Source organism: Gorilla gorilla, chromosome 8 (assembly GCF_029281585.2).
Source record: "Gorilla gorilla gorilla isolate KB3781 chromosome 8, NHGRI_mGorGor1-v2.1_pri, whole genome shotgun sequence".
Classification (NCBI taxonomy): domain Eukaryota; kingdom Metazoa; phylum Chordata; class Mammalia; order Primates; family Hominidae; genus Gorilla; species Gorilla gorilla.
The window spans coordinates 32,738,977-32,766,055 of NC_073232.2; positions in this window are offsets into that span (position 1 = coordinate 32,738,977).

Sequence of the window (27,079 nt, forward strand, 5' to 3'; positions counted from 1 at the left end):
CCATGTGTTCAAGGGACAGTCCCTTTGCTGTGCCAACTGCTAGAGGAGAGCAGAATGTGCAGAAGCTGCCCAAACCTGTTCTGCCTCTGCAGAAGGGTTGAAAGTGATGGGTTGGATTGCCTGGGATCAAAGCCAAAACTAGCACCACTGAAGCAGTGTGGGGCAGGAGAGAAAAACACAGATTGCTGGGAATTTCTGCAAGATGATTTTGGCATCATCTTTATGGTATGTTTGAATGTGGCCTGCATAGGAAACCAGAAAGTTGAACTTAATACAAAATTGAAACTTGCCCCCTGATGGGCCCCAGGTGACAGATGAACTTTGAAAAAAAAAAAAAAATCAGTGTTTACGGTAGTTCTTACCACAGTATGATCGGTAATTCCACCCAACACCTATTTCCATGATTAGCCTGGTTTTCTTATTTCTTTTGCAATTCACCTCTAAGCCAAGCATGTGATATGTACTAAAATCAACCTGAGGGACAAAAAAATTCTCTGGCATTTAAATGGATTTCACATGTGCCACTTCTAAAAATTCCCAGCAAGAGGGGACATTTCTATTAAGACATTCCACTGGAATGAATTGATGGCTGCCTGAATTGCACAATTACATTTGCTCTAAGAGATGAAGGATCTAAAGAATAGAGGAAATGAGGGTAGTTAGAATACAACAATTATAATTATGGAGCTCACACGCTGCTATGTTGAGAGAAATGACCAGCAGCCACTTCTCTGACACTGCAAGATTTTTTGTTTTGGAGTTCTTAAATTTGAGGGTTATTACCCTGAGTTACCCAGTGTTATAAACTTTTATTTGCAAATTGCATTTATAAAGAGTGGCTACAGAAGGCAGGATAAAATATAGCCAGTAAAATTTGCACTATCTCATAGTTTTACTAGTTTTCCAAAACAACTTTCATTGGGCTGATGTTTGAATGTTTGGTTAATAGGACCATGTTTTTGCGTGTTGTTTTAATTTTCAGAAAAAAAAAATAAATATCTCTGAGAACCCAGGAGAGGGAGTAGTTAATGTTTCCTGACAGCGATCAGGAAAGACTTCAGAAAAATGCTAACATTTCGCAGGGCTGGAAGGAGAGATAGTTTTCTAGTAGAAAAGTGGAAGAACACATCCCACGCAGAAGGGAAGCATCCACAAAGATGAGACCACTTAGAACAGCTAGATGTGCCTGGATCAGGGCCAAATCCAACAGGAAGTTGGCAACCTTGGAATTATGGGCTTTAAAGATAGGGGATGGCCTTAGTGGTGTCTGTAGCCCCCAGCTAGCAAGGATGTGAGCTACTAGGTAGCCTGTTGTCCCAGGGACAGAACTGAATGCCATTTCTTCTTGGGTACTTTCCCGCTGCTTTTAACATTGGGTGACCCCAGAAGAGGATCCAAATTGGTGTTTTTCAGGTCTAAAGGTCAATTTTTGCTTCTAGAAAGATGTGTAGGTTACCTCTAGAGCCAGCTGAACTGCCTAATTCCTCAGAGGACACACTAGGGGAAGGGAAATTGAGGAGGTGTCAGTGGAAGGTGACAAAGTTGGAGCTTCCAAAGGTCACACTTTTATTGACCACTGTTAAGCCAGACAGAGTCGTATCCTGAGTGTATCATAAAGGGTGTTTTGGGAGAAGTAAGCATAACAAGTCTCTCCAAAGGCAGCCCTGGGAAGTACGTGGAAAAGGCACGATGGAAATGATTATGGAAGGGTATGCTGGGACTGGGTAATTTTCCATCAGTCTTAGTTATTAAAAGCATTTACCCCGTGTTAGGGTTTTGCAGAGAAACAGAACCAATAGGATGTACTTGTATGTCGAAAGATTTATTTTAAATAATTGGCTCACATGATTATGGAGGCTGGAAAGTACATATTCCTGTGATTTTGAACCTGTGAGTTGGAGATAAAGGGAAGAACCAATATTGTAGTTTAGGTTGAAGGCCAGCTGCCTGCTGGCAGAATTCTTGCTTGAGGGAGGTCAGACTTGGGTCTATTAAGGCCTTTAACTGATTGGATGAGGCCCAGCTCCATTATGGAGAGCAATCTGCTGTATTCAAAGTCCACTGATTTAAATATTAGGATCACCCAAAAAAAATCCTTCACAGAAACTTCCAGAATAATGTTTGACTATATATCTGGGGACCATGGGCCAGTCATATTGACATATAAAAAGTTAACCATCACAGCCTCCAAAGACTGACGCAGGAGGGGGTGCCCCTTTAGAACTCAATGTCTCTTGATTGTCTTTTGTTGCCAACAAAACATGAATTTTAAAACTACGTTTTCCATGTTGATGTATCCCCAGTGCCTATAATATAACTTGGCACATAGTAGGTGCTTAATAAATATTTTATAAATAAACAAATGTTAGGATAAATGTTTGAGTTCAATTATTTGAAAGCACATTATATGACACTCTAGTTATTTCCATTCTGGACAGAATGTTTGTGCTAATGTAATAACATCACGTCCAGTTGCTCGGTTTGTCTGGCTTGTGTTCCTGTACTTCCTAGGCATAAATTGGGCATCTTTGGAAATTGGTCATAACTTTTTCATATTACTGATTATCATGGAGAAATTGGCAATAGACTTCAATACATGATGTTTCCGTATGTCCTGCTGAGAAGCTCTCGCCCAAGTGAGAAAGCTAATGAACCGTCTGAGGAGTTTTAGCTGTATATATATTACAGCACATTGAAAGGGAAAGAGAAATGATATATTTTCTTTACCAGCAAAGCTTGTGAAGGCTATTTGTAACTGTACTTGGCCCACCGATAATTTGTAGCCTTGGAAAACATGACCGACAGGTGTGGAAGTACTCCTGGAGCCCATGGCAGAGTGAATGATAAATCATACCCTCGTAGATGGATGGGAGACAGGACTGGCAAGAAGTTCATCAGCAGTGGGTGCAAATACAATGAGCAATGAATAAAATAATATGCATCTGATTTTGTCTGCAAGCAAATAAAGAGAAGGCTAACCCGTACTTACCTTCCTTTCATGGTTCAGACTTTCCTGATATTTTATGCCCTTTACAAACACCGCTTTTTGAAGGACTACACTGAATGTCATTCACCATGTTCCCTGCCCTCCAGTAACTTATTGCTGCCATTTGTCCCCTACAAATCTCATGTTGAAATTTGATCTCCAGTGTTGGAGGTGGAGCCTAAGAGGAGATGTTCGGGTCATGGGGGCAGATCCCTCATGAATGGCTTGGTGCCATCCAAGCAGTAATCAGTAAGTTCTTCTGTTAGTTCCAGTGAGAACTGCCTGTTTAAAAGAATCTGGCACCTCCATCCCCTCTGTCTTGCCTCCTCTTTCACCATGTGATCTTTGCACACACTGGCTCTACTTAGCTTTCAGCCATGAGTGGAAGCAGCTGAAGCTTCCCCAGAAGCAGATGCTGGTGCCTTGCTTCTTAAACAGCCTGAAGAACCATGAGCCAAATTAACCCCTTTTTTTTAATAGATTACCCAGCCTCAGATATTCTTTATTTTTTATTTTATTTTATTTTATTTTTTCGAGACAGAGTGTCGCTGTGTCACCCAGGCTGGAGTGCAGTGGTGCCATCTTGGCTCCCTGCTAGCTCCGCCTCGCGGGTTCAGGCCATTCTCCTGCCTCAGCCTCCTGAGTAGATGGGACTACAGGCGCCCGCCACCGCGCTCAGCTAATTTTTTGTATTTTTAGTAGAGACAGGGTTTTACCGTGTTAGCCAGAATGGTCCGGATCTCCTGACCTTGTGATCCGCCCACCTCAGCCTCCCAAAGTGCTGGGATTACAGGTGTGAGTCACAGTGCCTGGCAGATATTCTTTTATAGCAATGTGAATGGACTAAGAGACATTCTAGATAGAAGTTTGGGGCAGAGGTGTGTATGCACCTTTCCTAGTTGGTGGGACAAAATGATTTGCTTCAGCTACAATTTTAGTAGCTGAAAGCTTAACAGAAAACAGGGGTCAAGGTAAAGGGTTAATGGGAATCATTCTCTGCCAGCAGCTGTAGGGAAGGAGAGATAGAGATGGCAATGGAAGGATTAAGCAAAGTGTGCCAAGGGAGTATCTGATTATAGTGAAGGAAGTAAAAGACTATAGGAGGTAAAGAAGAAACTAGAAAAACTGGCAGAAAGGCTTGAAACCACCAGGAAGGAAGCGAAGACTACGCAGGGCCCAGGGGACTATCTCATTTGAAAAAGCACTTTCTAGTATGCATGGCACTCATCTCAGAGGAACGTAATCTGATTTGGCAAAGAAAAATACCTCTTTGAATCTCTGGAGAGGAAACTAGCTAGAAACAAGAAGGCTGCTGGGGCGATGACAGTAGCCAGAGGAGTCTTGAGGAATAAAAAGTAAATGAAGGTAATGAAGATGTCCAGGGAAATATTGGCATTTATTTATTCCATCTTTGGATGAAGATGGAGATGCATCTTTTGTTTCCTGGGCTTCGGATCCTGGGGCACTGGGGTCTCTCAGAGGTTTTATGAAGATGATAATGGGGTGGGTTTCAGGAGAGAGATAAAGACTGTGTCTTTGGTGTAAGTCCAGGCAACAGAGAACAATTCAAGGAAATATGCTCCCACATGACCACACATGAGCCTCTTGAGTAGGGCCAGGACATGTCAAGAAGGGAATGACTATCTGCACCAAGATAGTTGAGACAATTAAGGAAGGACATTTCCTTATTAGGAAGGGATTGAGAATAGATCCCAGAGGGAGCATTCATAAATAGTGGAGGAAATGATGAAAATGAAGATTTAAAGAAAATACAAAGGTCAGAAAGATACAGAGAACTAAAGTCAGAAGTGGGTTCCTTCAGAAGCCCAATCTAGAACTGGCTGGCCTCTTTGCAAAAGGCCCAGCTTCTTGCTGAGCTCCGGGGATTGTTTCTGTGACTGATACGTGATGAATCCATCTCCATGTTTCCTGCTGCTGCCCTACATTTAGATTTCCCCAAGAATACAAGCTAGCTAGACCTGGGCTGTTTTGCAATGAGAGCCAGTTTCTCTCCTCCCTTATCCCCAGGAGTGACTGTTGTGCGCTACACCTGGATTCCCTGGGGAAGCTCAGTGAATTCAAACCTGCAGGTGTAGAATCAATTCCATTGGAAACCCCAAGGCCAGTTGGCCAGTTCCTCCAGACTGCACACCTCTGACATTCTCAGGTGCTTCTCAAAATGGAAGCCTCTCCAAGGTAGGTTATCTGTTCTCTGCAGCCCAACCTGCTCTGTGTGTCCTCCCCTTGGCCCAGCCTCCCTCAGTCCCTCTCTCCAAAACCTATGCACAACATCTTTTGGAGTGCTTGTTTCCTAGTGAACAAAAGTCCTTTCCTTCATCCTCCTCTTTAGTAGAGGGTCTTTATCCCTGGGTCTTAACTGACACCTTCCTCCAGCTCAAGAATTTTACTTTTCTAGCAGCCTTCCGATTGTAGATTCTATGAGAGCAGGAACCCCATGTGATTTGTTTACCCATAATTTTCTTAGCATCTAGCACAGCCCCAGCACTAGCAGGCACCCAAGAAATGCTTCTGGAAGGAAGGAAGGAAGGAAGGAAGGAAGGAAGGAAGGAAGGAAGGAAGGAAGGAAGGAAGGAAGGAAGGGAAAGGAGAGGAGAGGAGAGGAAAGGAAGGAGAGGGGAGGGTAGGGGAAGAGAGGAGAGGGGAGAGGAGGGGGAGGGGGACGGAAGGAAGCGGGGAGGGAAGATGGAAGGGAGGGAGGATGGGAAGGAAGATGGGAGGATGGATTTGCTTATTTGCCTGCAACCTGTGTTTTCAGAGTCAGTAGTTGGGGTTGAGACCCCTCTATTTTCCCTATGCCTTTTACAGGTAACGTTTCTTCTTCCTCTTATCCACGGTCCTGTGAGGTTCATGCTGTCTGGTTATAAAACCCACTACCCCATCACTGTCAGCACTACCTTCCTACTTCTGTTCTTCATGTAGTAAAGGCTTTGCTGTCTGGCTCCTGTATCTCCTTTACCCCAAGTCTAGGGTAATGTCAGTGTCTGAAAAAATGATCCACTCAACACTCCAGCTTTTTGGTCTCTTGACTTCCTCAATACTAGTGAACTTCATCATCACTTCTCTGCCACCATCCACCCCTGGCTTCGTCCTAGAGCTCGTCATCACCTGCTGTTATACCACATCTAACATTTTTGTTTTTATTGGTGTATATTTCCAGAAGTGGACAATTAGTGTTCATAAAAATGTTCTCTATACCACTGACTTCAATTCCTCACCACGTAGACACATCCTGATTCAATCCAATCAAGCATTTATACTACCAAGATCCCCAACTCATTTGCCATCTGCCTCCTTTTTGTTAAATCCACTGTGGTTTTCTACCTTTATTTCAATTGACAACTTGGCATCATGTACCAATTTTAACTACTGCTGCCTTCTTGAAATGTTTTTCTTTGGCTTCCTTCACACTTACTCTGTTAGATTCTCCTATGTCTCTTTCTCCAACTCCCTTTGTTCTCTGCCATCTTTACCCATTTCTAAATGTTGATGTCCCTTAATGTTTAGTCTTTTGCTTTTTTTTTTGAGACAGAGTTTCTATCACCAGGTTGGAGTGCAGTGGCGCCATCTTGGCTCACTGCAACCTCCGCCTCCTAGGTTCAAGTGATTCTCCTGTCTCAGCCTCCCAAGTAGCTGGGACTACAGGCATGCACTACCATGCCCAGCTGATTTTTGTATTTTTAGTAGAGATGGCATTTCACCATGTTGGCCAGGATGGTCTTGATCTCTTGATCTTGTGATCTGCCCACCTTTGCCTCCCAAAATGCTGGGATTATAGGCGTGAGCCACCTCGCCCGGCATTTTGCTCTATTTTCTTTGAATTCTACACTTTCTACCTGTGATTTCTGTCTTTCCTTGGGCTTAAGTAATAATTTGCATACAGATGTTTTCCAAATTTAGAGATGCCTCAGCCTAGCTTGTGAGGTCCAGACAGTTATCTCAAAGCTATGGGCTGATTGTACATAAGGGACTAATATTGACTTCAAACTCAACCTGTTAGAAACTAAGCACAATATACCAACCATCTCCACAAATTTTCTTTGTCTCCTGTGTTTTGTTTCTTTCCGTTTCCTTTCTCTTCTTCTCTTCTCCTTTCCATTCCTTTCTTTTCTTTTCTTTTTTTGACCTTCCTCACGTATCTTGATTCTGTTTTCTTCTCTCCAACTCCATTCCCACAGCTTCTGGCCATCATCATCTACTACCTAGGCCATTGCAATCCTTTCTTAAACTGCTTTCCAGATATCTATTCTTAATTCCATCCAATTTAATATCCAAACTGTCAGCTTTCTAAAATGAAAATCTGATCATGTCATTCTTCTGCTTAATGCCGTTCCATTTCTCTGCATTGCCCTTAATAAAAGTCTAAATGTTTTGTCATGGAATATGCAACGCTTCAAAATGTAACCCAAGTTTACCTCTTCTGCTTCAACTCTTGCTGTCCTTCTCTCTACTGAATCCTAACTAATAGTCCAGCAGTCCTAAGAATTCAAGAATCTGCCATTCTTTCTAATGTGTCTGTTTCAACTCTCTAGAAACAGCCTTTTTCTTACCTCCCTTTAACCTCCTCTTCACAGTTTGGCTTTTGTGATGTTCTCTACGGTGGGTTTGGTGGGTCTCCTTTGTGTTCTCACATGCACAGTCCTTTCTTTCACTGCATTATTATTGCATGTTGTATTTGCCCCTTTACGCCTCTGTCTCCATCACTAGACAGAATGAATGCCTTTGACGGAAGGCACTCAAATCACATTCTCTGTTAACTCCCCAGTGCCCAGGACCCTGGCTTGATATACACTTGTTCAATTAATGAATGACTAATTGAAGAGCTTGAATGAGGGGCTGTGACTGCGTAATGGTGGCACAAATGCAGGAGGCTTCTAATAGCAGCATCTTGGCAGAATGAAGTGTTGGTCCTATTTTACATGATCATTAATATGGTCAAGTACTTTCTAGCTAGGAAAAATATAAATTTTAGTGGTTCATCACCAGGCATGCACTTTGAATTTTCTACTCATGATGTGCTGACCTTAAGATAATTCCTTTCCCTTCCCTTCCCTTCCCCTCCCCTCCCTTCCCTTTCTTCCCTTTCCTTCCCTTCCCTTCCCTTTGTTTTTTTTTTGTTTTGGTTTTTGTTTTTTTGGATACAGAGCCTTGCTCTGTCACCCAGGATGGAAGGCAGTGGCATGATCTTAGCTCACTGCAACCTCCACCTTCCAGGTTCAAGGAATTCTTGTGCCTCAGCCTCCCGAGTAGCTGAGATTACAGGTGCATGCCACCTTGCCGGGCTGAATTTTTTATTTTTAGTAAAGCTGGGGTTTCTCCATGTTGCCCAGGTTGGTCTCAAACTCCTGAGCTCAAGCTGTCTGCCTGCCTCGGCCTTCCAAAGTGCTGGGATTACAGGTGTGAGCAACCGTGCCTAGCGAGAATTTTCTACAATACCATGTGAGGTGTCCCATGCACCAGGACAAATGTGTTGTCTAGAAAGTTTATTCAATCACGTATTTTAATAATTTAAATCAGTGAGGATCATATGTACTGAAGCATTTTTGAAAGTATGCAGAAAATGAGTCTTCTAGTTTTTACTTCCCTATGTCATGTGTCATGAGGTCCTTACAGGAGCTAAAATGTCTTTTTTTAAAGATGCCATTTCTCCAACTCTTCCCTAGTCCCCTTGAACTTACTTCCAGTATTAAAAAAAAAAAAAGAAATTTCTTCTTATTTTACTGTGATTGACCAAACTAATTTGTGACTGTGGCTAGTGGTCTTGAAAATTAAAATAATTTCATTCATTTAGCAAATCTGGTTGAAGAAAAACGTGAATAAAAAGTTTTTTCTTCCTGGTTTTCTTTACTATATTTTAAGCCATCTGCAGGGGCTTCTTGTGAGATTATCTGTCTTGAAGATATTTGTGACTAATTACAAGCAGTGTAACCTGGGAGAGAAGCTGTTCAGGCTGAGGATTTTAAAACGATGAGATGAGAGAAAATTAGCAGACATATTTTATTATGTCTACTGTCTTTAAAAGTCAACTCTCTGGAAAACTATTTTTATAGGCAAAAAGTAGGTGGGTATGTGGTATGATTATTTGTTTTACTTTTGAGGGCAGATGCTGTACCTCACATCATGAGCAATCCACCCTCAGGTTAGAGGGAAGATGGAGTCGTTTCTGGGTGTTTGTGAACTCTTGGTAGAGCCAATTGAATGTCAGTTTCTATTATTCTGTGGTGAATAATAACTCAAGTAATTTTCATAAAGAAACAGATTGAATTTCACTGTGAACATTTTCATCAATTCCTAGAATCTTGGAATTTCGCTAATTAGCGAGTTGGAAGTATTGTATTATGTGGGAGGAGCGATTTAATGAATTAAAATACTATTAATTTTGTCTCTTTTTGTTTTGGTTCCTGAGACATTTACATTTTATTGACTCCTTAGATATGGGCTTAAGCAAGTCTCTTTTTAAGACAGGAAGTCATTGAACAAATTATTTGTGAGCTCCAAGAGTAGGCTGATTTTATTGCTTCAAATTATGTGTGGGGGGAAATGTACTTTGATCCAAATGTTAATTGGATGCTGAAGAATTGTTTCTGAAAATTTGACTATTTTTAAACAGCTTGATATAGGCTCCAATTAAAATAACCACATATAACATTCATTTTTATTTTCATTAACTCAGAATTAAGAACTGTTATAATTTTTGAATTCATGCAATATTGCACTTTCTCCATTTCCCTCAGGTATCATTTTTTACTATGTTTACTTTTAAATTATGCTTTTTACTCTTGTATCAAAGGCATTAGTTATGACATGTTACTAATGAACGTAAGCATAAAGGAATGATATTTTTATTAAATCCTAGGCATTATGTTTTATTCAATGTCTTTAGATTGCTGGTTTAAAAAAATTCCATCAGAAACCGAAGTGAATGGGTATTACCTAGCAACTTCCACAGGGCAGCCCTGTGCTAAGCTACACATACTACAATTTATCACATTTAAGCTCTGCAAGAGCCTTGTGAAGAATTATCACCCCCATTTTACCCAGAAGGAGTTGAGGCACAAAGAAGTTAAGTGCCTACCCCAAATTCATACAAATAACAGTTGGTGGATTTGAGATCATGGGTTTTTTGAAATCAGTGATAGATGCTCTGCATTTTGGTTCTTCGGTTTCATGCTTCTTATTTTTTATGGGGGCTCAAATCATTGTATAGAAAGCATTCTGTGCCTACTTGCAAAAAGATTTCAGATTTGACAAATAGTGGTGCCAAAAATGGAGCTGGCAAACACAAATAGAGGGAAAACTGGCTAAGACCAGTGGCATTGGTTATAAGCAGAATATTCACCAGCATCGCTTAAAGCTTTGTAGAAAGAAAAGATGACATCCTCAGTATGAGGATTAGGAGACCATTTGTAGCTCAAGAAGCATGACCATTAAGCTTCTAGCTGTTAATGGAAATAATCTGAGAGCTTTGCGCTGTACGAAGCTGTGTCTGTTTGATTGCTTCATCTGTACATTTGCTTGTGAACATAGTCAATCAAAAATCAAAGAGCTACCTACCTGTTTCTTAGTTGAAGCTGTAACTGTAATAGTTTTATAAGATTTAGGATGCAAGCTAGGAATTGAATTTGGAGCTTTACAGACTGTGTTCAATTGGGTTGACTCAACTTGCTGTAATATATTTTCAAAACATTTGGGAGTAGGAATCTCACTGATTGAAGCAAGAGTTATCCAGACTTCTAGTTTCTATGTGAATGCTGGAGTACAAATTGGGGGTCTATTTGATAATAAGCAAATTAATCTGTTTTAATGATTAAAAATAACATTATGTCTAAAATCCAAACTAATCTCAACAGTTTATCAATGAAAAGTAATTAAGAACTTTTGAAGAACCGTCACGTCTCCTATGATTTTTAAACATCTATTTTTAGAACTTAGAGAAAATCACAGATCTTAAAACTTTGATTCTCGCTTTCAACTTTGCCTTAAGATCTAACCCTCCTAGTTCTCCTGAGAAATTCCTACTTTCTTGGTAGACCCAGCTCAAAAATACCCTCATTTATGGATTCTCCCTTAACTATATGCCCAATGTCCCCTCCTCCCTGTTCCCACTGGAGTTAACCCTTTCCTGATTCCCCCTGCACGCTATTTAATGACTGACCTTTCTGGGTATCTGCCAGGCTGAGCTGTGAGCACCTGGGTAGCAGCCAGTTCTTTTGTCTCAGAATATAGTACAGTGCCTGACATTTAAGAGACACTCAATATTTGTTAAACATTCATACATTGTTAAACAAATGTATGAACAACACGGGGAAGGCAATGCATGGGTGCATCAGAGACAATCATGTCAAAAAAGAGAGGAAAGGAAAGGGACATTTCCCAGAACTTTAAAGACTGAAGGATCTCATTAGTGACTCATCTCTGTCCTAAAATAAATCAAGATGACTGTTCAGTGCCCCTCCTGGCACCATGTGACCCACATAAGGAGTGTCTTCAGACTGAAGCTTTACTAGAACTCAGAGTTTTACAGGCTCTGCCCAGGAGCCTCTCTGGCATTTTCTCACATAGTCTAACAGGCAGAAAATCCCTTCTTCCTTTTTGTGATCTTTGACGAATATTGTTGGATCTTCTGATCCTGACAGCCTTTAGCAGTGCTCCATTCAGGTGCAGGGCAGTGGATGCCTAGGCTGCTGCCTCCATAGCTTCTCCCGCTCTCTCTATCCTTTTTATCTTTAATGTCCTGCATCTCGAGGATAAAGTGTCCGCCTCCTGCTTCTGCTGTCCACCTTCTCTTTGGGACCCTTGAATCCTGACACTCAGCTGCTTAGATTTCTAAATGCTCCTTTTCTGCCCTACACCGTGCTTCCTTAATCTCTGGGCATCGCCTGAGAGAAGGAGCTGATAGGGCCCTTGTACCATTTCCTGCAACTGTTTTTTTTTTTTTCCTAAATGAGCCTTGCTAATTTTTTTCCATTTGTGAGCTTCAAGAAGTGGTATTTAATTGCTGCATTAAGAGGAAGAATAAAATCAAAGGAAAAGGAATTTAAAAAAAACAATTGGCAAATGATTTAAAACCACCAAATTATCAAAATAATAATTAAATACAAACCGAATTTCATCTTCATTATATAAATACACAGACAAATCACAGACTGTGTAATTGTCAGGACTGACACTCACAATCCAGGGATCTACAGCTGTGGCACCCCCGGCGGACGCTTCCAAGCCCAGCTGCCCCCAGCTGTGGCCCAGATTCTTTCCTGAGCTGGAGAGCAAATGGAACAAAAAAGTTTGGAAGAGAAGATAACTTAGATCTTTGGAGCTTATTGAGAGAAATTGAAATCCTAGAGGAATCCTAGGAACATGAATCTGTAGGGAGAGGAAAAACATTTCTAATATATACGACAGTTCTTCACCATAGATCTTTGGCCATATCCAGGGAATTAAGAGATCTGGTTTAGTCTCAACTCAATCTCCACGCAGGCACAATAATCTTGTCCAAGTCTGTTAACCTCTGTTATCTTCAGTGATCATAAAAGTCCCTAATATTGCTAAAATTCAATACTTCTGTTATACAGTCCTATTGGTAAGAGTATATAGAATGTGCAATGTAGAGATGAATGTAAATGATCTTTTCCCCCTGGTGGCCTTGAGTGAGGAGCAAAATACTTATAACTCTGTGAATGCAAAGCAAAAACAAACGAGGAATGAAAAGAGAAGAGAAACAACACAAGCCTAGAGGGAGAAGACTTAATAGGTTATTGTGGAAGGAAAAAATAGAAATGTCAATAGTCAAAATAAGAAGTTTGACTGTGCTGTGTATCACTCACTGAGAGCCTGCTGAACAGGTTGCGAGCTAATAATTACAAGAATCCAGTTAACCTCAAGTAAGCATCTATGCCTCATGTTCAGGATTGTGAACCAGTACTTTATTTCACTGATACTTTATTTTACTTTCTAATCTTCCACATATATGTATATGCAATATCACATAATAACCAATACCTTTGGTTATTATGTGATTCTGAGCCCTATTTTATTTTTTTGATTTTTAAAATTTTATGGAGACAGGGGTTTCACTCTGTCATCCAGGCTGGAATAATGCAGCAGTGTGATCATAGCTCACTGCAGCCTCAAACTCCCAGGATCAAGGGATCTTCCCACTTCAGCCTCCCAAGTATCTGGGGCCACAGACTTGCACCACCACACCCGGCTAATATTTTTTTTTTTTTTTTTTTTTTTTTAGTAGAGCTGAGGTCTCACTATGTTGCCCAAGCTGTTCTCGAACTCCTTAGCTCCAGTGATCCTCCCACTTCAGCCTTCCAAAATACTGGGATTACAGGCATGAGCCACCACACCCAGGCTGAGTCCTATTTTAAAGAAGTATAAGGTTTATAAAAACAAAAGGAAAACCTGTAAATAAATAGGAACTGATGTAATTAATATTTTAAAAGACAACATTGGGGCTACTAAAGATGAGTTTCATGCCAAATTAAACAGTCTTTTCAAAAAAAAAATAACCACGACATTCATTTTTATTTTTATTAACTCAGAATTAAGAACCATGTTATAATTTTCCAATTCATGTAATATTGCACTTTCTCCATTTCTCCAAACATAGGTGCAATGTTTGACTATGTTTATTTTGAAATGATGCTGTTTATTCTTGCATCAAAAACTTATGGCATGTTACTAATGAATGTAAGCATAAAGGAATGATAGTTTTATTAAATCTTAGGGTGTTTGAGCCATTAGGATGTAATAATTTTAAAATATATAACAGTCCTTTCAAAAATAGCTATTTAAAAATTATTAGTGTTTAATTTTTTAACCTATTTTTTCCAATTATTTATTGTGGTAAAACATATATAACATAACATAATTTAGTATATTAACCATTTTTAAGTGTACAATTCAGTGGCATTAAGTGCATTCATATTGTTTGGTGACCATCACCACAGTTTATCCCACATACATTTTTCATCTTGCAAAGTCGAAATGCTATACCCATTAAACAATACTGTCTGTATGATTTCTATTACACTAAGTACCTTATATAAGTGGAATCATGCAGTATTTGTTTTTCTGTGGCTGACTTGTTTTGCTTAGCATAATGTTTCCAACTTTCATCCATGTCATAGCACATGTCAGAATTTTCTACTTTTTTAAGGTTGAATAATGTTCCATTGTATGTGTAGATCACATTTTGCTTATTTATTCATCTGCTGATGAATGCGTGGGTTCTTCCACATTTTAGTTATTGCGATTAATGCTTCTACGAACATGTCTGTGGAAATATCTCTTTGAGATCCCACTTTAAATTCTTTTGGATATATATTCAGAAGGAAAATTGCTGGATCACACAGTAATTCTATTTTTAATTTCTTGAGGAACCACCATAGTGTTTTCCACAGTGACTGTACCATTTTCACTCCCATCAGCATTGCACAAGGGTTCTAATTTCTCTACATCCCCACTAACACTGGTCATTTTTTATATTTTGTTCTTAATTAAAAAAAATTATAGCAGCCATCCTTATGGGTGTGAGGGGGTGTCTCATTGTGGTTTTGACTTACATTTCTCTAATGATTAACAATGTTGAACATCTTTTCTTATTATTTTATTTATTTTTTGAGATGGAGTCTCACTCTGTCGCCCAGGCTGGAGTGCAGTGGCGTGATCTCAGTTCACTGCAACCTCTGCCTCCTGGGTTCCCATGATTCTGTTGCCTCAGCCTCCTGAGTAGCGGGGATTACAGGTGCATGCCACCACACCTGGCTAATTTTTCTATTTTTAGTAGAGATGGGGTTTCACCATGTAGGCCAGGCTGGTCTTGAACTCCTGACCTCAGGTGATGCACCTTCATCGGCTTCCCAAAGTGCCGGGATTACAGGCATGAGCCACCACACCCAGCCTAAGCATCTTTTCATGTACTTATTAGCCATTTCTTATTTGGAAAAATGTCTATTCAAGTCCTTTGCCCATTTTTGAATTAGATTGTTGACTTTTTGTTATTGCGTTTCAGGAGTCTTCTATATAGCTTGGATATTAATCCCTTAAATAGACGTATGATTTGCAAATATTTTCTTTCGTTCTGTGGGTTGTCTTTTTACTCCTTTAATAGTGCCTTTTGATGCACAAAATTTTTAAATTTTGATGGAATCCAATTTGTCTATTTCTTTTTGTGGCCTGTCCCTTTGGTGTTATCACATATAAGAAATTACTGCCAAGTAAATATTGGGAAGCTTTTGCCTCATGTTTTCTTCGAAGAGTTTTATAGTTATAGCTATTACATTTAGGTCTTTGATTCATTTTAAGTTAATTTTTGTACATAGTGTTAGATAAGGGTCCAATTTCATTCTTTTGCATGTGAATATCAAAATTTCCCAGCACCATTAGTTTTAAAAAAATTATCTTTTCCCCAATGAATAGTCTTGGCACTCTTATTGGAAATCATTTGACCATATATGCAAGGGTTTATTTCTGGACTCTGTTGTATTCCATTGGTCTGTATGTCAATGCCAGCACCACACTGTTTCAATTTACTGTAGCTTCATAGCCAGTTTTGAAATCAGCTAGTGTGAGTCTTCCAGCTGTTATTTTTTAGAATTGTTTCAGCTAATTGGGACTGCTTGCGATTCTACATTAATTTTGGGGTGGGTTTTTCTTTTTGCTTTTCTTGATTTTCTCTCTTTTCTTTTCTCTTTCTTTCTTTCTTTCTTACTTTCTCTCTCTCTCTCCCCCTCCCTCCCTCCCTCCCCCTTTTTCTTTCTTTCTTTCTTTCTTTTTTTTTTTTTTCCAGAATTTTGCTCTTGTCACCCAGGCTGGAGTGTAATGGCGTGATCTTGGCTCATTGCAACCTCTGCCTCCTGGGTTCAAGCGATTCTCCTACCTTAGCCTCCCAAGTAGCTGGGATTACACGTGTGTGCTACCACACCTGGCTAATTTTTGTATTATTGTTAGAGATGGGGTTTCACCATATTGGCCAAGCTGGTCTTGAACTTCTGACCCCCAGGTGATCCACCTGGGGTGGGTTTTTCTATTTATATAAAAAAAAAGTCATTGGGAGTTTAATAGGGATTGCATTAAATCTGTAGATTGCTTTGGGTAGTATTGATGTCTTAATAGGTTTTTCAACCCATGAACATGGGAAATCTTTCCACTTATTTATTTCTTCTTTAGTTTGTTTCAGAACTGTTTTATAGTTTCTATTGTATGCTTTTTACCTCCTTGGTTGTATTAATTCCTAAGTATTTTATTCTTTTTGATGCTATTGTAATGGAGTTGTTTTCTTAATTCCTTTACAGATTGTTAATTTTTAGTATATAAAAATGCAAGTGTTTTTTGTGACTTTGTGTGCTGCTACTTGGTTGAATTCATTTCTTAGTTCTAACATTTTTTGGTGAAATAATTAGGGTTTTTTACATATAAGAACATATCATATGTGAACAGAGATAATTTTACTTCTTCCTTTCCAATTTGGATACCTTTGATTTCTTTTTCTTGCCTATCTGCTCTGGCTAGGACTTCCAGTACTGTGTTGAATAGAAGTGGAAAAGTGGGCATCCTTGCCTTGTTCCTGATCTTAGAGGAAAAGCTTGCAGCCTTTCACCACTGAGTATGATGATTACTGCAGGTTTTTCATATATGGCTCTTTTACGATGAGGTACATTAGTATTTAATTTTGAGTGTTACAGTTTCTCTGAATGTCTGATTTCAGGGTAAGTAGCTTTATTCTGTAGAAGGCAAAAATAAGAACAACAGTAACACTCTTAATAATTAGATAATGGTGTAGTGAGATAAGAACGATGTCTGACAGACTTAGGGCTGATTCACAACACTTCTGTTTTCTGACTATCAGACTTTGAACAAAGTGCTTAACTTCTGTGAGCCTCCAGTCCCCATGTGTGGAATTGCCCTCCAAAAGTTGTACCTATGCATGCTTTCGAAGTTTCAGTTTGTTTCTATATCCACACCTACATCATGAGTATGAAGAGTGCATTATTTTCCCGTTACTTGTAGTAAAGGGAGGAAGAATAATTTCCTTTGACTTGACACCATATCCCCAATTAGTTCATTTTTTCTGTTTACCTAATGTCATATGTATACCATAGGTAGAAGATTAGCTAATTTTATTTTATTTTTGGATTTTCCTCCCTTCTTGGGTTTAGAGAAGTTTTAACTCAGTGCCTAGACCCTCACACATAGTTGGCACATGCAGGTTGGTGGGCATACACAAATCAAATCAAAAGTGTGAAGAGCTGAAAGTGCATTGCACTTGCTAGCAGGTACTTGCTAAGAGCTCTGTTTGCACCTCATGGGTCGGGCTCCTTTTCACACTAGGCATATGAAGGGTATGAGGATGAGAGTGCTGGCTGGGATGACTGCTACAGTGCATGCATGCAGCAGATAGAAGCTCCTATTTTCACCTCAATGCTTATTGAATCAGGCTTTTCCCTCAGGCTTTCACACTATCTTAACGGGACTAATAGTTGAGTTAGTTAAGTTTGTGACAGCCTAAGGCTGCATCAGTGTGCACTGAGATAGAAACTTTCAGGAATAAGCAAAGCAGGAGGGACTGGAGTGGACAATGTGCAGAAGTTGAATTCTAGCAGTCGCAGTGGCACATCTGTTTCAGTGTTCAAAGTGTTATTTTGCCAATGATAAGAAGAATAGGAATAGGATAAAAAATGGATAACAATATAGGGGAATGATTTTAAAAATGAATCAAAAGGTTAATAGTAAGAACAAGTCAGGTGTGGTGGCTCATGCCTATAATCTCAGCACTTTGGGAGGCCCAGGTGGGAAGATTGCTTGAGCTCAGGAGTTTGAGACCAGCCTAAGCAACATAGCAAGACCCTGACTCTGCAAAAAATTTTAAAAGATAAGAAAAGAACAAGTATCAGCATACGTTTATGTTGAGATGGTTTACCAGTCAGTGAAAAAAAGAAAAGTTCAGACAGTTTAACAAGTATCCACTTTCCAGGAAGATCTAGTCCCAAATTCAGTCATTAAATCTTAAATGATGATGTTTTAGAAATGTAAATGTAATTGGACAATAGCTGGGCATGGCAGTGCAAGCCTGTAGTTCCAGCTACAGGGAGGATGAGGTGGGAGGATCACTTGAGGCCGGGAGTTTGAGATTAGGCTGGGCAACATCGTGAGATCTCATCTCTACCAAAAAAAATTAAAATGAAAACTAAAAAAATTAGCTGGGCATGATAGGGCACGCCTGTAGTCCCAGTTACTCAGGAGGCTGAGGTGGGAAGATCATTTGAGCCCAGGAGTTCAAGTCCAACCTAGGCAACCTAGTGTGACTGACCTTCATCTCAAAAAACAAACAAACAAAAAACAACCCTGATCCGTTATTTCTTGTCTTCTGCTAGCTTTTGGATTAGTTTGCCCTTGCCTCTCTAGCTCTTTTAAGTGTGATGTTAGGGTGTTGATTTGAGATCTTTCTAGCTTTCCGATATGGGCATTTAGTGCTATAAATTTCCTTCTTAACAGTGCTTTAGCTGTGTCCCAGAGATTCTGGTACATTGTCTCTTTTTTCTCCTTGGTTTCAAAGAACTTCTTGATTTCTGCCTTAATTTCATTATTATGGGAGTCATTCAGGAGCAGGTTGTTCAATTTCCATGTAATTGTATGGTTTTGAGTGAGTTTCTTAATCCTGAGTTCTAATTTGATTGCACTGTGATCTTAGAGAGGCTGTTTGTATGATTTCAGTTCTTTTGCATTTGCTGAGGAGTGTTTTACTTCCAACTATATGGTCGATTTTAGAATAGTTGCCATGTGCACTGAGAAGAATGTATATTCTGTTGATTTGGGGTAGAGAGTTCTGCAGACATCTATTAGATCCACTTGGTCCAGAGCTGAGTTCAAGTCCTGAATATCCTTGTTATTTAGCTGGTGTTTTTTTTTTAAATTAACAAAATAGATACATTGCTAGCTAGACTAATAAAGAAGAGAAGAATCAAATAGACACAACAAAAAATGATAAAGAGGATATCAGCACTGACCCCACAGAAACACAAACTACCATCAGAGGATACTATTAATACCTCTATAAAAATAAAGTAGAACATCTAGAAGAAATGGATAAATTCCTGGACACATACACCCTCCAAAGACTAAACCAGGAAGAAGTCAAATCCCTGAGTAGACCAATAACAAGTTCTGAAATTGTGGTAGTAATTAATAGCCTACCAACAACAAAAACAACAAAAAGCCCAGGACCAGACAGATTCATAGCTGAATTCTACCAGAAATACAAAGGGGAGCTGATACCATTCCTTCTGAAATGATTCCAAACAATTGAAAAGGAGGGACTCCTCCCTAACTCATTTTATGAAGCCAACATCACCCTGATACCAAAACCCGGAAGAGACACAACAAAAAAAAGAAAACTTCAGGCCAATATCCCGGATGAACATCAATGTGAAATCCTCAATAATGGGCAAACCGAATCCAGTAGCACATCAAGAAACTTATCTACCATGATCAAGTCGGCTTCATCCCTGGGATGCAAAGCTGGTTCAACATATGCAAATCAATAAATGTAATCCATCACACAAACAGAACCAAAGACAAAAACCACATGATTATCTCAATAGATGCAGAAAAGGCCTTTGATAAAATTCAACATCTCTTCATGTTAAAAACTCTTAACAAAATAGGTATAGATGGAATATATCTCAAAATAATAAGAACTATTTATGACAAACCCACAGCCAATATCATATTGAACGGGCAAAGGCTGGAAGCATTCCCATTGAAAACTGGCACGAGACAAGAATACTCTCTCTCACCACTCCTATTCAACATAGTATTGGAAGTTCTGGCCAGGACAATCAGGCAAGAGAAAGGAATAAGGGCATTCAAATAGGAAGAGAGGAAGTCAAATTATCTCTCTTTGCAGATGACATGATTTTATCTTTAGAAAACCCCATCATCTCAGCCCAAAAACTCCTTAAACTGATAAGCAACTTCAGCAATGTCTCAGGATGTAAAATACATGTGCAAACATCACAAGCATTCCTATACACCAACAATAGAGAAGCAGTGAGCAAAATCATGAATGAACTCCCATTCACAATTGCTACAAAGAGAACAAAATACCTAGGAATACAGCTAACAAGGCTGTGAAGGACCTATTCAAGGAGAACTACAAACCTCTGCTCAAGGAAATAAGAGAGGACACAAACAAATGGAAAAACACTCCATCCTCATGGATAGGAAGAATCAATATCATGAAAATGGCCATACTGCCCAAAGTAATTTATAGATTCAATGCTGTTTCCATCAAACTACCATTGACATTCTTCACAGAATTAGAAAAAACTATTTTAAATTTCATATGGAATCAAAGAAGATACTGTATAGACAAGACAATCCTAAGCAAAAAGAACAAAGCTAGAGGCATCACACTACCTGACTTCAAACTATACTACAAGGCTACAGTAACCAAAACAGTGTGGTACTGGTACCAAGACAAGCATATAGACCAATGGATCAGAACAGAGATTCCAGAAATAGCACCACACATTTACAACCATCTGATCTTCGATAAACCCGACAAAAACAAGCATGGGGAAAGGTAAATGGTGCTGAGAAAACTAGCTAGCCATATGCAGAAAACTGAAACTGGTCCCCTTCCTTACACCTTATAGAAAAATTAACTGAAGATGGATTAAAAACTTAAATGTAAAACCCAAAACCATAAAAACCCTAGAAGAAAATCTGGGCAATACCATTCAGGACATAAGCATGTGCAAAGACTTCATGACAAGCCAAAAGGTTCATAACAAACCTGCACACTCTGCACACACACAAAGTCATATAATATCAACATTCTGCTCTGTATTAGTCTGTTTCATGTTGCTATAAAGGAATACCTGAGACTGGGGAATTGATAAATAAAAGAGATTTATTTGGCTTCCAAAAAACCCACTAAAGTAAGTAAGGTTTAAAAAATGTAGTTGGGAAAGTCATTTAAAAAAGCCAAAAGCAATTGCAACAAAAGCCAAAATAGACAAATGGGATCTAATTAAACTAAAGAGCTTCTGCACAGCAAAAGAAACTATCATCAAAGTGAACAGGCAACCTACAGAATGAGAGAAAATTTTTAGAATCTACCCATCTGACAAAGGTCAATATCCAGAATTTAAAAGGAATTTAAACATATTTACAAGAAAAAAAACAACCCCATCAAAAAGTGGGCAAAGGATATGAACAGACACTTCTCAAAAGAAGATGTTTCACAGCCAACTAACATATGAAAAAAAGCTGAACATCACTGCTCACCAAAGAAATGAAAATAAAAACCACAATGAGATACCATCTCATGCCAGTCAGAATGGCGATTATTAAAAAGTCAGGAAACAATAGATGTTGGCGAGGCTCTGAAGAAATAGGAACACTTCTACACTGTCAATGGGAGTGTAAATTAGTTCAACCATTGTGGAAAACAGTGTGGCGATTCCTCAAAGATCTAGAACCATTTGACCCAGCAATCCCATTACTGGATATGTACTCAAAGGACTATAAATTATTCTACTATAAAGACACATGCTGCATATGTTTACTACAGCACTATTTACAATAGCAAAAACATGGAACCAACCCAAATGCCCAGCAATGATAGACTGGATAAAGAAAATATGGTACGTATACACTATGGAATACTATGCAGCCATAAAAAGGAATGAGATCATGTCCTTTGCAGGAATATGGATGAAGCTGGAAGCCATCATCCTCAGCAAACTAAAACAGGAATAGAAAACCAAACACCACGTGTACTCACTCATAAGTGGGAGTTGAACAGTGAGAACACATGGACACAGGGAGGGGAACATCACACACCAGGGCCTGTTGAGGGGTGGGGGCTGAGGGGTGGGAACTTGGAGGATGGGTCAATAGATGCAGCAAACCACCATGGCACACATATACCTATGTAACAAACCTGCACGTTGTGCACACACACAAGTCACATAATATCAACATTCTGGTCTGTATTATTCTGTTGTTTCATGTTGCTATAAAGGAATACCTGAGACTGGGTAATTGATAAATAAAAGAGTTTTATTTGGCTTCTCCCCAAAAAACACCCACTAAAATAAGTAAAGTTTTAAAAATGTAGTTGGGAAAGTCATTTAAGTTACACTTTCCTGTTAATAAACTATAATATTATAATAGTTATGATAAACACCATAGGACTCTTGTCTGTTGGTTAGAAAATTTTTTCTTTTGTTTTCCCTTTTTTGTTCTCTTCTTTTTTTTTTTTTTTTTTTTTTTTTTTTTTTTTTTTTTTTTGAGATGGAGTCTTGCTTTGTCGCCCAGGCTCGAGTGCAGTGGCACGATCTCCGCTCACTGCAAGCTCCGCCTCCCGGGTTCACGCCATTCTCCTGCCTCAGCCTCCTGAGTAGCTGGGACTACAGCCCAGCTAACTTTTTGTATTTTTAGTAGAGACGGGGTTTCACCGTGTTAGCCAGGATGGACTTGATCTCCTGACCTCGTGATCCACCCGCCTCGGCCTCCCAAAGTGCTGGGATTACAGGCGTGAGCCACCACGCCCGGTCTTTTTTTCTCTTCTTTATCACCCCTTTGCCATCCCAAAAGTATGCATTGACATGGTTTGGCTCTGTGTCCCCACCCAAATCTCATCTTGAATTGTAATCCCCACATGTGGAGGGAGGGATATGGTGGGAAGTGATCGAATCATGGGGGTGGTTTCTGCCATGCTGTTCTCATGACCGTGAGTGAGTTCTCACAAGATCTGATGGCTTAAAAGTGTTTGGCAGATCCCCTGATCAGCTCTCTCCTGCTGTCATGTAATACATGCCTTGCTTCCCTTTTGCCTTCTGCCATGATTGTAGGTTTCCTGAGGCTTCCCCAGCCATGTAGAACTGTGAGTCTGTTCGATCTCTTTTCTTTACAAATTACCCAGTCTCAGATAGTTCTTTATAGCAGTGTGAAAATGGACTAATACATCCATTAAACATCAGAATAAAAAGCATTAACTTGCTATACTGCCTAATGTTTGCTACTTTCAAATTTCCAAGTCTTACCAGCGTTACTCAGTAATTTTAAATTTTTTGAATTATCACAGTAAGGCAGAACTTGAAGGTGATTTGCAGGCAAAACTGTGGCTAATACTAATAACAAGGTAGAGAGTTGCTGAATCTTTTAATTAGCAATGATTTTAATATTCTTCTTCTCTAGGAGGTTTGCGTCAGATGACAAATTGAAACTCATGTGTTCTAAAAGAAACCTCAGTAGTTCCCCCAGGAGATTTTTATGGCTTCTAAGTCAAGTGTGATTTTATGCCCTGCAGCTGTCACTAGTGGCATGGTAGAGTGGATACAGCAAAAATTGATTTTTGTTTTTGTAATATTTAGAGAATAGCTTTTATTTATGGCAATGGTCTCAATGTCAAAACATACAGTTAATAGTGTGCTCAAGTTTGTCATTATATGATTTCACTGTGGGCACCACTTAACAGCAAAGAACAATAATTTATTTTTCAGTCCTAATGTTAACTGGATGTTCATTTAACAAATATTTAGGTTTACAAATGTCATTTGACTCCAGAGCTGTTGGTATCACTATGTGCTCAAGTTAGTTGATTCTCTGGGAACAGGAACACGTCATTCTTTTTTCTTTTTCTTTTCTTTTTTTTCTTTCTTTCTTTTTTATTTTTTTTGTGAGACATAGTCTCACTCTGTGACTCAGGCTGGAGTGCAATGGCACAATCTTGGCTCACTGCAATCTCTGCCTCCTGGGTTCAAGCTATTATTGTGCCTCAGCCTCCCGAGTAGCTGGGATTACAGGTGTGCGCCATCATACCCAGCTAATTTTTGTATTTTTAGTGGAGACGGGGTTTCACCATGTTGGCCAGGCGGGTCATCTCGAACTCGTGCCCTCAACTGATCTGCCTGCCTTGGCCTCCCAAACTGCCAGGATTACAGGCGTGAGCCACCATGCCCAGCTGGAACACGACATTCTTGTTCTTACCTCTGTTGAGTCATTCATTTAGCAAACATTCCATCTACCACCTGTCCTGTGCTAAATAAAAGGGATTCAGAGACAGACACAGAGTCCTACCTCCAAAGGACCTTTTGGATTAGCTGGGTTATGCAGGAGCATCCAGAGTGCTATGGGGACACAGAGAAACAGTGAATTATTAGAAAGAGTGGTGGGAGAGAGTGGTCAGAAATGATATTCAAAAAGAGATGGACAAAGAAGGCTGTGAATGCAATGGCCAAGAGCTATGAATACGTATAAAGTGCATCCTGAGAATTATAGCTGATGGTGGGAGGAGATGAGACCCATGAGGACTAAGCTGGGCTTTGCTCTGAAAGCTCTGGGGTGACAGAAGGATTTCTCAAAGGAGAATGATGTGATCAGCTATGCATGTAGATATCAATGTGGAGAAAGAATTGGAGGTGGCTGATCTGGAGGAATGGTGCTGAGGCTCTTGGTTGCAATATTCCAGATGAGAAATTCTGCAGTCCCAACTAAGAAGAAAGAAATAAGAAGGACATATTTAGTAGGTCAGGTACAGTGGCTCATGCCTGTAATCCCAGCACTATGGGAGGCTGAGGTGGGAGGATTGCTTGAGCCTAGGAGTTTGAGACCAGCCTGGGAAACATAGTGAGACCCCATCTTATTTTTTTTTTTAAAGAAAAAGTAAAAGGACATATTTAAATTCTATTAGGAAAGAATTTGAGGGGCGAGGTAATTGTGGATATGGGAGGAGGAAGAGGCTGTGAACCCTCAGGTTAGGCTGTGGGGAGGTGCCATTCACTGGTGATGCATTTGCATGGGGGCAGGATTTTAGTGCCTTTCTCTCCTCCATGATTTCCTAATACAGAAGTGTATGCAGAAGGAAAAACTCAAGTAAGACATAAAGCCCTACTTTAGGAATAATCAAGTAAGCATCCTATACCCCCATGCAAACCCAGAGCATAGGGTGTAAGCTGAGAATCCAAGTAGGGCTTTCTCCTTTCCCCCTCAGTTTGAAATGGCTGAATTTGGGCAGCACACGCTGGGTCTTCTACTTCAAGAGACCAGAAGGAGGGGGCTGGCTGGTTGCCCTTAGGGCCAGGCCATGCCCAAGCATATCTGGAAGAGCAAGACCTGGGAGAAGTTACCTCCCAGTTAGAAAGTGGGTAGAGTCCCATTCTGTCTGCAGTGAATCCAATGAACAGTAATCCCACCCATTCTTAAAATGTAGCCCAGTGAATGCTGCAAGAGCTGGCCAATACGATTTTCAACTTTTCCCTTGGGGAAGTAACAGTGAAGAGGTGGAACAGTGGGGCAGGAGCATGATCTCTTTTATGGTCAGAGGAGGGATAGGAATGATGACAGTTGCATATTCACCCCCAATGCTGGACACAGTGACTTTGGAAACTCTCAAACAACTGGGATGAAACATGAGCAGGGATTCTTGCTGTGGAGAGAAAAAACTATTTGAGAACCATCAGAATGTTGGTTGGAATGAGAGGGGGGATCCTGTCTGGCTTTGCTCATTATTGTGCCCCTGGCCCCTTGGCACATTGCCAGGTACATATTAAATGCTCAATAAATATTTGTTAAATCCATCAGTGAAATTTCCTGTGCTACTCTTGTCTACTAAAAGATACCTAACTCTTAATTTTACCATTCAGGAACAAAGGTATATTCGTGAACTTTTCAATGAGGAAAGTATAAGTTGCCATTTTAAAGACATAGGGGAGAAAATGGGTTTGATGTTTTAATGGAGCAATTGGGCTTCACTGAGCTCAGTATCACAAGAGATGAGGGGTTGAGAAAATACCTGGATTTGTCTCTTTACCATTTAGCACAGCCCAGAGATGGGTTCAAGGATTATTGACTTGCCCGCAGGCACTCGGGCTGAACTTGCCTCATGGGAATGCTTGGAGCTATGGATGATGTAGGTTTGTCTGGGTCTTCTGGAGCTGCCCAGATCCACAGGGAACAACCTCCCAGAACCAGGCCAGAGAGTGTAATAAGCATTGATTTCTATGCTCTGCTGTCCATACTGCTAAGGACTGGGAGTCCTGCACTGAACAATGGTGTAACTGCCTAACAAGTTCACCTTGCCTGCTGCCTAGACAGAGACAATTTATTAAGACAGGGGAATTGCAATAGAGAAAGAGTAATCCATGCAGAGTTGGATGTGTGAGAGACCAGAGTTTTATTGTTACTCAAATCAGTCTCTCTGAGCATTCTGGGATTAGCATTTTGAGGACAGTTTGATGGGTAGGGGGCTGCCAGTGAGTCAGGAGTGCTGGTTGGTTGGGTGGGAGATGAAATCATAGAGAATTGAAGCTGTCTTGCAATGAGACAGTTCTTGGTTGGGGGCCATAGGACCAGATGAGCCAGTTTATCCATCTGAGTGGTGCCAGCTGATCCATTATGTGCAGGGCATGCAAAATATCTCAGGCACTGATCTTAGGCTTTACAGTAGTGATGTTATCCCCAGGAGCAATTGAGGGGAGGGGGGACAGTCAGAATCTTGTAGCCTCTGGCTTCATGACTCCTAAACCATAATTTCTAACCTTTTGGCTAATTTGTTAGTCCTATAAAGGCAGTGTGGACCCCAGGCAAGAAGCGGGTTTGTTTTGGGAAAGGGCTGTTATCATCTTTGTTCTAAATTGTAAACTATAAATTAAGTTCCTCCCCAAAGTTAGTTCAGCTGATGTCCAGGAATGAACAAGGACAGCTTAAAGGTTAGAAACAAGATGGAGTTGGTTAGGTCAGATCTCTTTCACTGTCTCAGTTATAATTTTGCAGTGGCAGTTTAAATGGAACTGTACACTCTCAACTTCACAGAATTTCAAGTCTAGTGAGGAGTTAGGGTAATAGAGACCAAATAGGTGAGACAGAAAATGTGTTTTATCAAAGGAGTAGGATTGATTGCTACTACATCATTCTTTCATTCCAACTTTCTCACAGATTTTGCCTTAATGACCTGAGAGGTCAAGAGGCTCTATTCAGAACCCTAGACCACGTTTGGCTTTGACATAGGCAATCAGCCTTGGGGACTCAGTTTCCTTTTAACTCATAATTAATTATAGG